Source organism: Peromyscus maniculatus, chromosome 15 (assembly GCF_049852395.1).
Source record: "Peromyscus maniculatus bairdii isolate BWxNUB_F1_BW_parent chromosome 15, HU_Pman_BW_mat_3.1, whole genome shotgun sequence".
NCBI lineage: Eukaryota > Metazoa > Chordata > Mammalia > Rodentia > Cricetidae > Peromyscus > Peromyscus maniculatus.
The window spans coordinates 59,553,319-59,567,763 of record NC_134866.1 but is presented as its reverse complement, the minus strand read 5'-3'; positions in this window follow the sequence as shown (position 1 = coordinate 59,567,763).

The following is a 14,445-nucleotide window of genomic DNA, read 5'->3' as shown; positions in this document are numbered from 1 at the left end:
CCTATGTGAACCAGATGTTAAATTTATAGGCAACTCAGAATAGAATTATCCTCCAAGACTGGAAAGATTTAGCTACAGCAATATTAGAAGCTAGTCCTCAGTAATAATAAAGAACATGGTGGAAAGAGGAAGCTAGGGAGACAGAACAATGAAATAGGGTTAGATGTATTAATATTTCCCAAGACCAGTTTTTCAGTGAAGGCCAATACACAATTGCAGAGACAGTTTGAATTTGATGATCACACCTTAGCTCTATGCCATATATCAGGTTTGAGCTTGGGACAAGGTTGGAGAATCACGAAAGAGGTTTGAGTCATTTACTAAAATTATACAAGGCCCCAAGAAGACTTCACTGATTTTTTTTTGCAAAGATCAATCTCAGCTGCAAATAGAATAGTATCAAATATAGAAATCAAACAAATATTAATTGAATACTTGCCTTTTGAAAATGCTAATTCACAATGCAAGGGGTGATTAGGCCTTTAAAGGCAAGATCAGCCACAATAGATGAATGGATTAGAATTACAGCTGATATCGGATCTGATGATAAAGATGCTGCTTTGATAGGAGAAGTAGTTTCTAGAAACTAAGAAAAATCAAAATGTCAGATTTCTTCGTTATGGAAAAGATAGGACATCTGAAAAAGATTGTAGGCAAGATGTTCCTAGAAACAATGTTTTCCCCCCCAAGGGATAATCCAAGCAGAAGTCCCCAGGCTTCTGGAGTATGCAGAAGGTGTGTCAAAGGCTGGCATTGGACTAATGAATGCAGATAAACAACGCACAGGCAAGGTAAGCTTTTGCCATCAGGAAATTCCCTGAGGGGCCTCTGATAGGCCCCAATATCAACCTTATTTCAATCATTCTCTAATAGCACTAGAGAAAATCATGCACAGAATAGTTAAAAGACTTAATTACTATTTCTAAAACCACACTGCTATGGATGTGATCAAGGGCAGAACAGCTTCAGTGGATAAAAAAAATTCTAGAGAGACCAAAAAACAAATATTTTGGTAAACTGCTATACATGAACAGAGACCAAAACTAAATATACAAATAAATATCATTGAAATTATAGGTTTATTGGACATAGGTGCAGAGGTAACTATAATTTCACAAAAATCTTGGAATCCAGATTGACCTCTTCAAGAGACAAATATTCAACATGTATGAATTGAAATTTTATCTCAGGTAAAACAGAGTGCACTATGGGTAGGGTATATAGGGCCAGAAGGACAGGTAAGAAAATTAAAGCAATATATGGTTGACATAGCAATGAATGTATGGGGATGAGATTTTCACACCAGTGGAAAACACTGATTAACATTCCTTCAATCTCAGAAACTTCACTTTACCAAAAAGTAAAGAATACTTCTTAGAAAATTATTAAAATGTATTATCAAGAATAGTCACAAACAGTTCATGATGCATATAAGCAGGGCACAGCATCTGTTGGTCTTTCAAATGTATCATCAACCTTGCCTTTAAAATGCTTAACTGAAAAACCAGTGTAGGTGGAACAATGGCCTTTGATATCAGAAAAATTACAGGAGCTGGAGCAGCTGGTACAGGAACAGCTAAATGCTCAACATGTTGAAAGAATCAACCAGTCCTTGGAATTTTCCTACAATTGTCATTAAAAAGAAATTGGGAAAATGGAGACTGGTAACAGATCTGAGAGCTGCTAATAAGATGATCCAGCCAATGGGCTTTTTACAACCAGAAATTCCCTTGCCTTCTTTATTACCTAAAAGGTGATCTATTATAGTGATTGATTTAAAAGACTGCTTTCTTACTATACCTTTACAAGAACAGGATAGAGAAAAGAATTGCCTTCACAGTACCTACTTTCAATAACTTTTTTGGGTTGTTTTTCAAGACAAGGTATCTCTGTGTAGTTTTGCTGCCTGTCCTGGATCTTGCTCTGTAGACCAGCCTGAAAGTCACAGAAATCCACCTGTCTCTGCCTTTTAAGTGCTGAGATTAAAGGTGTGTGCCACCACTGCCTGGCAATAATTCCCAGCCTTTTAAAAGGCACCATTGGAAAGTTCTTTGACAAGGAATGTTATACAGTCAGTCACACCTTGTATTAATATTTTGTACAACAGCCATTAGAAATAATTCATAAAGTTTCCTCAATCTATAATTTACTATATGGATGATACCATATTGGCTGATTCAGACACAGATACCTTAGAAAAAAATGTTTGATGAAGTAAAGAGAATTTTGCCTTGTTGGTGATTGTACATTGCTCCTGAAAAAATACAAAGAGGAGAGTCTACTAATTACCTAGGATATAAGACAGGTTTATAGAAAATTCAACCCCACAAAATGCAAATCAAGAGAGATTAATTATAAACTCATAATGATTTTCAAAAATTGCTGGAAGACATTAACTGGCTACAATCCATAATTGGACTAATTACTCAAGAGCTCAGAATTTATTATAAAACTTACAAGGTGATAAGGACTTTAATAGTCCAAGAATATATCATCTGAGGTTGAGAGAGAATGGGCTCCAGCAGGAAAGAAATTACAGGATGAGCATGTGGACTGCTTGTATCCAGAGCTTGATTGTATTCTGGTTATATAACTTTCTACACATTCTCCACAGAAATTCTTGTGCAGAGAGAAGCAAATATCTTAGAATAGTTTTACCACACAAAGAGAGTAAAAAATTAAAGACCCATGTAGAAAAGTTTTCTGAGTTGATTCTGAAGGAAAAATGAGATTTTGCCAATTAGAAGTAATAGACGCAGCTGAAATAGTAACAGCTTTTACTAATACCAAAATTGTCTCATTATGGCCAGAAAATGAACATTGACAAAGAGCTTGTAGTAATTTCTTGCAAGAGATTAGCAACAAATATCCCAAAAGCAAGAGACTCCAATTTATATAAAGAACTAATTGGACTCTCCCTCACATGGTAAAAGGAACAACAATTTCTGGAACCACTACATTATATACTAATGCAAATAAATCAAGAAAGGCAGATTATGAGTCAGGTAAGTAAGTAAATAAGTAAAGTAGCTCAAAGCCCTTATGATTCAATATCATTCAAAATTCAAAAAAAGGATAAATTTTAAAAACCAGAATTATATTCTATTTGCATATTTTCTAGAATGTCTTACTATATTTACTGACTCTCAATATGCAGAAAGATTTGTTTTATATACTGAAACCACTGGACTTATCCAGACAATTCAGAATTAGCTTTACTGTTTATTCAACTACAACCAGTAATCAGAAGCAGAAAATCATCCATTGTATATAATATATATCAAATCCCGTATGTGTCTGCCAGGCCCTCTGAAACAAGATAATGATAAAATTGATCAGCTATTAATAGCAAATGCACTAAAAGCCTCATAGTTTCATTAAATCATGTTTATAGCAAAGCTTTGAAGGAAGATTTTTCTACCCCTTGGCAACAAGTCAAGGAAATTACAAGGAAATGTCCTACTTGATTTTTGTATAACCAAACTCCATTAATGCAGGAAGTAACACAAAAGGTACTTAAAGAAATGAAATTTGGAAAATGGATGTGTTTCATTTTGCAACATTGGAAAATTAAAGTATGTTCACCATACCATGGATACATATTGAGAGTTTTTTTTTTTTTTTTTTTTTTTTTTCCATCACAGGCAATTTATTTTGTTCTATTCATTCACAGTTAATACAGAAAATACTTGGAAACATTTAATGTTTTAATGAGCAACTGCTTCAAGCACTGTAAAGGCTGATATGTAATTATACATTTATTAAAAGTCATGGTCATTATGGGGATACTTGTACAAATTAAGACTGACAATACTGGTACAAGCTGCAAAAATATATAAAGTAGGATTTCAGCTGATTATGACAAAGCTAATACCTGGAAGAAGCTAAGGGCTTTCCAGAGGTCAAGCTGAGGGTCAAGGAGCCTTGGTGATATTTGGCTTTTGATTACTAGCTGTTTCCTGCTATGCGTTTCTTGTGTGTTATTGCAGCTTTCCCATCATTTATTGGACACCAATTCCCCTCCACTAATGGAATATTTAGATAATCTTCTGTGTTGACAGCTATGCACAGCCAGAACCCCAGTTCAAGCCTCCTTGAGGAAAGCCTGACCATTGTGTCTCCAGCAAACTGTCTTCCTACCTATGGATTGGTCTAGCTTGGTGTTTTCACTGCACTTCACTTACAATTTATAATGGTGGGACATTTTGCACAGCGTGGAGGCAGGGGGAAGGGCTTGGACATGCCTCTACTGAATATACCAGGCTCTGCTGACTCCCCAAGGGAGATATTACCTTCTTGTAAGAGGTAATGGGGGGTGGGTTGGTGGGGGGAAAGGCTGGAGGGGCAGAAGGAGGGAAGAGGGGGATCTGTGATTGGTATGTAAAATGAATTTAAAACATTCTTTAAAAAAAGAATAACAATTTAAAAAAGTGTCATCAATTGACAACTAAATCCCACAGATTATCAAATTCTCCATCTTTCCTTTTCAGCTTGTTTTTCTTTTATTTTTATGTGATAAAAGTGCCAAAATAGTTTACAATAAATTAAAGGCTGAGAATGGTGACTCTGCCCCAAATTTCTTAAGAAATATCTTTAAAATACTAATGTTCTAATGATGAAATTTATAAAGGCGCAAATAATTATTTGAAAAATAATTTTCAAAATTGTTTGGAGATCACATCACATTTCTTAGAAAAATTAGAATTTTAAATATGTTTTCTGAACACGGGGATATTTTTTGAGATTTTCTACATTTTTATTAATAACTACAGCTTAAAATAGGATCTGTATTTGCATTCATATGCAAAGGACACACAAAAGTTAATTGCTTGTGCTATATTACATAATACATGTATTTTATACCACAGAAACTTCTTTCTTGGTATGAAGAAAATTGAGAATAGAAATGAATATAAAGAAAGATAGTAACTATCATTCATTAAATTTTTACAGTATATGTTTTCAATAGAACTACCAAATATATGAGCTTATGTGTTCACATACTTTAAAATACTGGTAGCAGCATTTACGGGGAAAGGACAGGGGATTTTGTTTTGTTTTTGTTTTTGTTTTTATATTTTCCAGTAGCTAAAGATTAAAGATGATTTTATATTTTGACAATATATGAATATAATATATAAAAATAAACTATAAATTCTTAATTATCCCTTTATTTTTTGAAATTATAACAAAATTACATTAGTTCCTTGCTGTGGATATTGTTCTATATAAATAAAACACTGGTGGCCAGTGACGAGGCAGGAAGTAGGTGGGACAAGGAGAGAAGAGAATGCTGGGAAGCGGAAGGCTGGGGAGAGAGACACTGCAGCCACGGCCAGGAGAGGCAAGACGCCGGTAAGCCACCAGCCACGTGGCAAGGTATAGATTTATAAAAATGGGTTAATTTAAGATAAAAGAACAGTTAGCAAGAAGCCTGCCACGGCCATACAGTTTATAAGTGATATAAGCGTCTGAGTGATTATTTTATAAGTGGATTGTGGGACTGCGGGGCTTGGGGAACCTGGAGAGAAGCCCTCCAGCTACAAATGGCGCCCAACGGCTCGAGCTTCCACCTTAAACCTGAGAATATTTAATAACCAATTCTAAACAGAGCCAAAACCAGGTTCCTGCTTCTTGTCTCATATGAGCAGCTAGACGGCGCAAAACGCGGGTTTGAACACTGGCGGGTTCCTGGCGTGTGCGTTTGACCGCAGTATGGCGGGAATGAGGCGTCTGCCAGCGGCACATTAAGCTGTGTGATAGATTTAGTCTTTACTATTATTAAAAAAAAAAAAAAAGAGGTTTCTGGGCTACATGCTGCTTTGATAAAAACTTAGACCCACTATTTCTGAGACTTGATGACTCCCAGAGCTGGCGGAAAATGTACCACTGCCATGTTGGGCAGCTAAAGTGGGTGGAGCCAGCAGCCACAGCGCAGTTTCAATCTTAGAATGGTACAGTTTAAAGCAATAGGCTCAAGGCTCAAGGTAATATAAAAAATAAGCCACGTAATGATGGCTACCACACAGAGAATCTGGATTATGTTGTCTTTGATATTTGTAACTGAAGAAAAACATTTGATTGCAAAAGCTGTTGAGTTATGCCAAAATGTATATTTTAAAGGTACCTTGACTTCAAAATTTGGATTTAAGGATATGTTGCTTTGGAAAAGAGGTTCTGCTTTTGTTTCCACAGAAAGCCAGAGGCTATGGATTTGTTCCATATTAAGATACATCAGGTTTGACCAGCCAAGACCCCCTGAAAGATATCCGATGACACCATGGCCCAGATGATCCAACATCCAGAACGGTTTCAAGGCAACTGGCTCCCACAATACAGCCTCAAGGACTACCCCATAGGCCTAAAATTTTCTTTGCGTCCCCATAAGATACAGCGCCCCCCTCCAGCAGGAAGTAGTAAGAGATGCTACGCCCAAATTCCCAAATATACCAAGCTGGCTTTAGAGGTGGAATTGGCTCACTCCCCCTCTAAACCCAGACATATTGCTTTAAAAAAAAAAAAAAGGTTAAGAGATTCTTGTGTCCCAAATCAGAAGAGCCCTCTGGTGTGGGACAGAGAAAAACCAATATTTTTATTTAAAACAGGTTGATTATAAATGTGATCTCTTTCTAAAAAAGAAAAAGGGGATATGATTAGATATATAGGAGGATATAGAGATGATAAGATAAAAGGGTAGATTAATAAACCTACTTTTAAAGAACAACTTGTTTAAAATGTTTTACATTGGTATAGATTTTAGTTTATGTTTAAAATGTTTTACATTGGTATGGATTTTAGTTTATTGATACAAACTTGAAGTTAATATTGTTATACTGTGTATATATATATTTCTATTCTTGTTTGAGGTATTGTTTATGTAACTCATTTAAAATTGTAATGGATAATTAAAATAGATTAATAGTCATCTATGATAATCATATTTGTAGCCATGTTAGTTAAGTCTTCTAGGTATACATAGAGATATTTCAGATAGATAGGTAATCTTCAAACACTTCATAGACCTAGAGAATATGGCATTTAAATAACTTAAAATTCTGTTGACGTGAGACACAATTGCTCCTGGCTGCACCAATCGATCCCGAGAGAATGTTGGGCTTCTAAGACATTTCCATTTGGAAGTTTGTCTTTTGGCACAAAATGGCCTACTGGGCAAAGAACTGCCCTTGCCTTGATGGCTGACAGTACAAATGCAATGCTGTCCTTTCTGGACAAGCAGGACACAAGGAAAGTGACCATTGTACTCTGCCAAGACAGGGTAAGATGGTCTCTCAGAATTCCTGCTTCTGAAAATGGTCTGTCAGATACTCTAGGCCTATAGCCAATTTGAATGCACCAACAATGCTGAGAAACATTAGGTGACTGTCCAGGCTGCCAGCTGTCTTGGTCTACTCTTGCAAGATTCCCGAAAGTTGCTTGCATCCATCTACCATTTCTCAGGTACCATTATGTTCCTTCTCAGGTCTTTGATGTGGTTGAAAACCAGATAGTTGTAATTTCCTCAGTTATGATAAAAGATAAGTTAGATATAAAACCTTAAATTCACAAATATAAGATAGATAGGACATCTTCTTTAATATTGTAACTATAATTCTTCCTCGGTAATTGTTTTGTTATATATAATTTTACCATGTTAAAGTTAAAACCTTACTTTAAAAAAAAAAAAAAAGAAAAAAGGGCAAGTGCTGTGGATATTGTTCTATATAAATAAAACACTGGTGGCCAGTGACGAGGCAGGAAGTAGGTGGGACAAGGAGAGAAGAGAATGCTGGGAAGCAGAAGGCTGGGGAGAGAGACACTGCAGCCACGGACAGGAGAGGCAAGACGCCGGTAAGCCACCAGCCACGTGGCAAGGTATAGATTTATAAAAATGGGTTAATTTAAGATAAAAGAACAGTTAGCAAGAAGCCTGCCACGGCCATACAGTTTATAAGTGATATAAGCGTCTGAGTGATTATTTTATAAGTGGATTGTGGGACTGCGGGGCTTGGGGAACCTGGAGAGAAGCCCTCCAGCTACAGTTCCTCTTTTCATTTCCTACTGCCAACCTCTCCCATTTATTTCTTCTTGTTCCCTTTCAAATTCATAGCTGTTCAATGTCGTTATATAAATGTAGTGTATACACATATTATTCTACATACATAAATACATCTTTCTCACTACAATGTTGCTTCTAAATATGTTTCCAGGGCAAAGCACTTACTAATAGATAGTCAACTGGTATGCTCTTCCCAGGAGAAAGAACCCCCTTTCCCAGTATTCTTTAGTTAAAGGTCAATCTTTGTGTAAGTTGCTGCCTCCAGGCTTTACTACATCCCCTATGGCATGTTGGTTGTTACTGTCTCTCTTCAGCTCATTCCTGTGTGGTTGTATTTGTAAACTTTTGTAGATCTATGTTATGACATTCCTAGGAGGCAGCCACAATGTTACAATAAACTCCATAATCCTCTGGCTCTTATGATAGTTCTGTCCCCTCTTCTAAAATGTCCCCTGAGTCTTGACTGCTGAAAGTGAGCTGTGGAGTCATTGGGACTAGGCTTCATAACCCTGCCTGTTTATGAGTTGTGGTTTTCTGTTATGGTGTTCATCTGTTGCAGAGGTAAGTTTCCGTGGTGAGGGGTGAGGACTACCATTACCTGTGGGTATACGGATGAATGTTTAGAGTGTAGTGAGGTGACATGCTGGTTTAGTAAAAAGGCATTTGTAGGTTTACATCTAAGAGCCACTAATTTACTAGCCCTGGGTAGTTAGCTAAGTTTCCAGTACAGGGATGTTTTTCCTCTTTTTGAGTATTTTAGTCCAATTAGAGACCCGTTGGCTACTGGCAAGCTTTACAGGACATTATTGCACCATTCAGAATTTTATGCCATGATGACTGTTGTGGTTTATAGACTTCAGAGCATTGTAGGCCTTTTTGAATTCACCATCCCTTTGGAAGCTTACATAGTGCCTCTGATATCATGAAAACTAGTCCCCAGGGAAGATGCTTTCAGATTATTTCCATATAAAGAGTGTGGTGGTATTGTGTTCCCCAAAATATCGTGTACCTTAATAAACTTATCTGGGGTCAGAGAACAGAAAAGCCACTAGTTGGGCAGTGACAGCACACGCCTTTAATCCTAGCATTCCAGAGACAGAAATCCCTCTGGATCTCTGTGAGTTCGAGGCCACATTGGAAACAGCCAGGCATGGTGACTCATGCCTTTAATCCCAAGAAGCAAGCCTTTAATCCCAGAGAGTGGTGGTAGAAAGCAGAAAGATATAGAAGGCGTGAGGACAAGAAACTAGAATCTTTTGGCTGGTTAAGCATTTGGCTTGGTTAAGCTTCAGGCTTTTGAACAGTAATTCAGCTGAGACCCATTCCGGATGAGGACTCAGAGGCCTCCAGTCTGAGGAGACAAGACCAGCTGAGGATCCGGCGAGGTGAGATAGCTGTGGCTTGTTCTGTCTCTCTGATCTACCAGCATGGACCCCAATAACTCGCCACAGGTTTGATTTTATTAATAAGAACTTTTAAGATTCCTGCTACAAAAGAGTCTCTGGGCTCTGTATTCAAAGTGCATGATATCTTCAGCAATAGGGACTTACTTTCCATTTCTGGCTTGGGACCGGGAACAAGAGCAACAGAAATAGCTTGCAATATTTGGAGATTCTCTTGGATGGTGAAGAGGACTTCTCATGTCTGGTGTTGGGTTTTTGTTAGATAGTCTCTGGCTCTTGAAAGGACCATCATCAGACTAGATGTGAAAATTTCATTTAAATCATATACATTTAAATTTAATTTTAAAAAATACTTATTTAATAACACTTAAAATTTTAATAATATTGTAATGATAAATAATTTAACAAATTTATTTTTAATTAATTATAAGCACTAATTAAATTTCAATTTAAGTCATATACAAGCTTACACGGATTTTAGTTTTAGGTAGATCATTAATAGTGTGACTTCTCATGACTTTTTCAATCAACTTTGCTGTTGTTTTAGCCTGCTCTCTTCTCCTGTGTTTACTTCCCTCTCCTCTCCCGAATTTGATCCTCCTCATGTTTCCTATTTCATTGGTCAGGTCACTTTTACTTTGCTATTCCTCTCTATTCTCCCTCATCTTGATTTACTCCCTTTTATTCTTTCATGGTTTGTCCATTAAGTTAGAAAACCTGAAATAAATGGGTGAATTTTTAGATTCAGAAAAACCACAAAAATTAAAACAAGAAAAGTTCAACAACTTAAGCAGACCCCTAACAAATTAGATTTAAATAGTAATAAAAGACTTTCAGCTAAAAAAGAAAGTGCAGGGCCAAATGGTTTCACAGAGGAATTGTACCAAATTTTCAAAGAACATCTATAATCAATCATTAAAGAACTATTAAAAAGCAAAAGAAAACAAAACAAAACCAAAAACCACAAGCAGCACTTCAAAACTCCTTCTGTAAAGCCATGCTTATACCAAAGAAGACCACAGGTCAATATCCCTGATGAACATAGACTCAAATTCGTACAAAAATACTTTCAAACAGATACACATCAAAAAGATTATATATGACCAATTTGACTTCTTCCCTGAAGTGTGTGATAGTTCTACACATGCAAATCAATAAATGTAATAAGCTGCATAAATGTACTTAAAAACAAAAATCACACAATTAATCTCATTAATACATAAAGATCCTTTGATAAAATCCAACATACGTTCATGATAAAGATCCTAGAGAATCTAGGACTAGAAAGAGCAAAAGAGCATACCTCAGCATAATAAAAGTTATATATATATATATATATATATATATATATATATATATATATATATACAGGGAGTTAACAGGTAGCATCATCTTAAATGGAGGAAAACTGAAGCAATCCCGCAGAAGTTAGGAATGACAGAGATATCCACTATGCCCATTCTTTTTCTATAAAAAATGACCAATGTGAGAGAAACAACTTGTAGAAATCAGTAGTTTTTTTTTAATGAAACAAAAACAAAATTCAGTAAAAAGAGATCATGGACACAAGACCATTCACAATAGCATCAAATAAAATAAAATATGTAGCAATAAATCTAACCAAGGAAGTGAAGGAGGTTTACAATGAAAACTTCAAACCTCTGCAGAGCAAAATACAGAAAGACACTAGAAAACAGAAAGATATCCCATTATCAAGGATTGGTAGAATTAGTACTCTGAAAATGAACATATTACCAAAACCAATTTATAGATTCAGTGCAAATTCAATAAAAATTCCCATCTCAATCTTCAAGGAAATAGAAAAAAACTATGCTAAAATTTATATATAGCCACAAGATACCCTAGAAAACTAAAACAATACTGAGGAAAAAGTAAAATGGTAGATTGATTACCATTCCATATTTTTAGATTATATTATATACCATAATAATAAACTTGATAATCCCCCAAATCACCCATTCTCAAACCTACAAATTCTAAAGGACAGTAACCATCTGATGGCCACTGACTTGATAATTCACTGTAACTGCTTTGAAGAAAGTTTATAGGTATAATGCCACTTCCTGTTTCAAAAACTCTTATTACATTTTTAAGAGCTAAATATTATGGACAGCTAGAAGCATCATTAAAGGATTAAGAGATATTGTGTGGACGCTTGACTAATGGTTGTTCCATAATGATGTGGTCAAAAGTTTTTTAACATTAGGTTGATTTAGTCAAACACATGCTGCTCTTTTTACTATAACATTTGAAAACTTTTTCCCATGTGGTTATTGTGGAAATTTTCAGTTCAACCAATATTCAGTTAGTACCTTTGATATATGATACTAAAACTTATCCCTAACAATACCTTAGATAACAAATATTTCTTCAAATGCAAGAGTTGCATTGTAGATGTTGTGTGAAAAGATAGTATTTTATATAATTTTTATTATCTTTAAAATGGAGGGTGAGTAATAAATTCTGATATAGTCTGCACACTCCTCCCCTCAAATCCATCAAATGAAAGACATGGACAGAAGTTCTTATTTCTGCTAACAAATGATGAATATTTTGTAATATTATTCTCTATAAATTGTCCTATGTGATGTCATTGTTATACTGTTGAACATATTTTCCATACTATTTAATTATTATCTTGTTTATGATTTTAGAGGTTTTATGCATTATCATCATGGCATGAGCATAACAGCTTGCACTTAGTCAGGGTGCTGGAGACAGAGCTGAGAGGTAGACAGGGCCTGGCATAGGCTTCTGAAACTCAAACCCATCCCCACTGATACCCTTCTGCCAATGAGGCCACACCTCCTCCAATGAGGCTACACCTCCTCCAATGAAGCCACACCTCCTAAATCCTTCCAGTCTTTTCGAAGAGTTCTACTCCCTGTGAATGATTCAAATACATGAGCCCATAGAGGCTGTTCTTTAAAGTGAAAGACCCTAACCCTTCAAGCTTACACCCCCAAGCCCCAGGAAATAAGGAACTAAAAAGAAAACTAGTTCCAAGGGCCACCTGACTCAGCCATTATTCAACCTGTAACAATGTAACAATGTAAAAAGATTTCTGTTAAGAGATGTGCTCAACTGTGACTGGGATAGTTGCAAGTGTTCCAGGAAGGACCACTGTGGCCTTTGTGTAAACTCCACTCCCGCCCTGATCCCCCCGCCCCTTGAGGTTTCAGGAAGAATGTACATGTGGACGTGACTGTACCCACTCTGTGATCAGACCATGATCTTGTGAAACAAAATTGTATGGGAATTGTAATCTTATGGCTTTTATGGGTTTTTCCTTTAAAAGCCCCCTTGGGGCTGCAGTAAGATGCGGCTCTTGCTCTTAGGAGCAGAGTTTGCCCATCTGTACAGTCGCTTCAATAAAAACAGCGTGCTGTTGCATCAACTGGACTGGAGTCTGGGTTCTTGGGGCACCCACTCGAGACCCTAAACCTTTGGGGTCCAACAAAACCACTACACCTATACAAATAATTGTTATCTGTAGAAATAAAACATTTTCTCATACATACACTGCCACTATTTGCTATAAATATATTGAAAAAAGAAATATTAATTTTACACCTACAATTTTTCAGAGAACCTAGAAAAGTCTTAAACATGTATATTTATTGAAAAGCATATGTCTGGTATTCAATAAATGCTTGCCTAAGAAATATAAGATAGAAAAATGTTATATGAAGTAACATGTAATAGGAATTGGAATTCTGGGGTCACTACTTCCTAGTTGCATATGTATGAGCAAGTTATAAAACTATCTATGAGTCAGATATCTTGTTAACAATAAATGGAGTGATAATTTTTTAGCCATTAAGAAATAATCTAATTAAATTTCCTGTAACATTTTCCCTTGTCACAGAAACTTCCTTTTTAGTATCTGTTTCCTCAAAAATAACTTAAAATGTGGGGTAAACAAAAATCAATAAAATTTAACTTTTTAAAAAAATATAAATCATTAATAAACACTGAGCTATAAACAACTGCAAGCATCCTAAAATTTTCAGAAGGAAAATAATTGCTATTGAAATTTATGTGGCAATACATATACATACACATGGACATAAATAGTCACATAAATATAACTAGGGAAGTAAATGACAGATTATCCATACACATCCTTCATTGTTGTAAGCATACAAGAAAGGCATTTTCTCTTGGACAATTGTTTTTTAAAAATATTTGTTCATGATATCTTGGAGAAACTAGTCAGTTTGCATCATACAACAAGCTCAAATCACTTCTTTTTTTCTCTGATTTTAATGTCACAGAAGTTATTCAGGTTGAACAATGAAGCTTCATTAAGACTGCAGCTACTCTATGTAGCTGGTCTTCCATCTCCAATAAATAAAATAAAATGTTGGAGTTAAACTAAGAAAAGCTTTTATGATGCATGTAACTGATAACTCATATCTAAAGTATACTCATACCTAAACAAAACAATAAAAAGTTGATAAATAACTTATAAACTTGTTTTGCAATGTTGACAGGCTATAGATTAAACACATGAAAAAATGCTTACTGTAAGTAGTGATTAGAAATTTCCCAATTATATTCACATTAACTTGCTACTGCGTAGCCATGGATATGTCCAAATTAAAATGAAAACACTGCAAACACAGAAGGGGCAGGAGCAGTGAGCACTTTCACTCCACTGGTGCAGTAAAAAGCATGCTACTGTACCAACTAAAAATGTTTATAAACATATCTGAGTGCTATTAACATGTGCATAAGCTTCAGTGTCATTGATCTGCACACTTCTCTATTGCAGATGATCAGTTTACAAATTTTTGCTTTAAAAAAACAAGAATCTTGACCAAATAATGAACTAAATATGCACAGGTTTATTTTATGAATAGTTTTGCTTGACAATTGTGAGGTTATATAATATTTACACTTGCCTCTTGCAGTTGTTTAAAAATACAACAAACAATATATATCAATACAAAGACACATTAT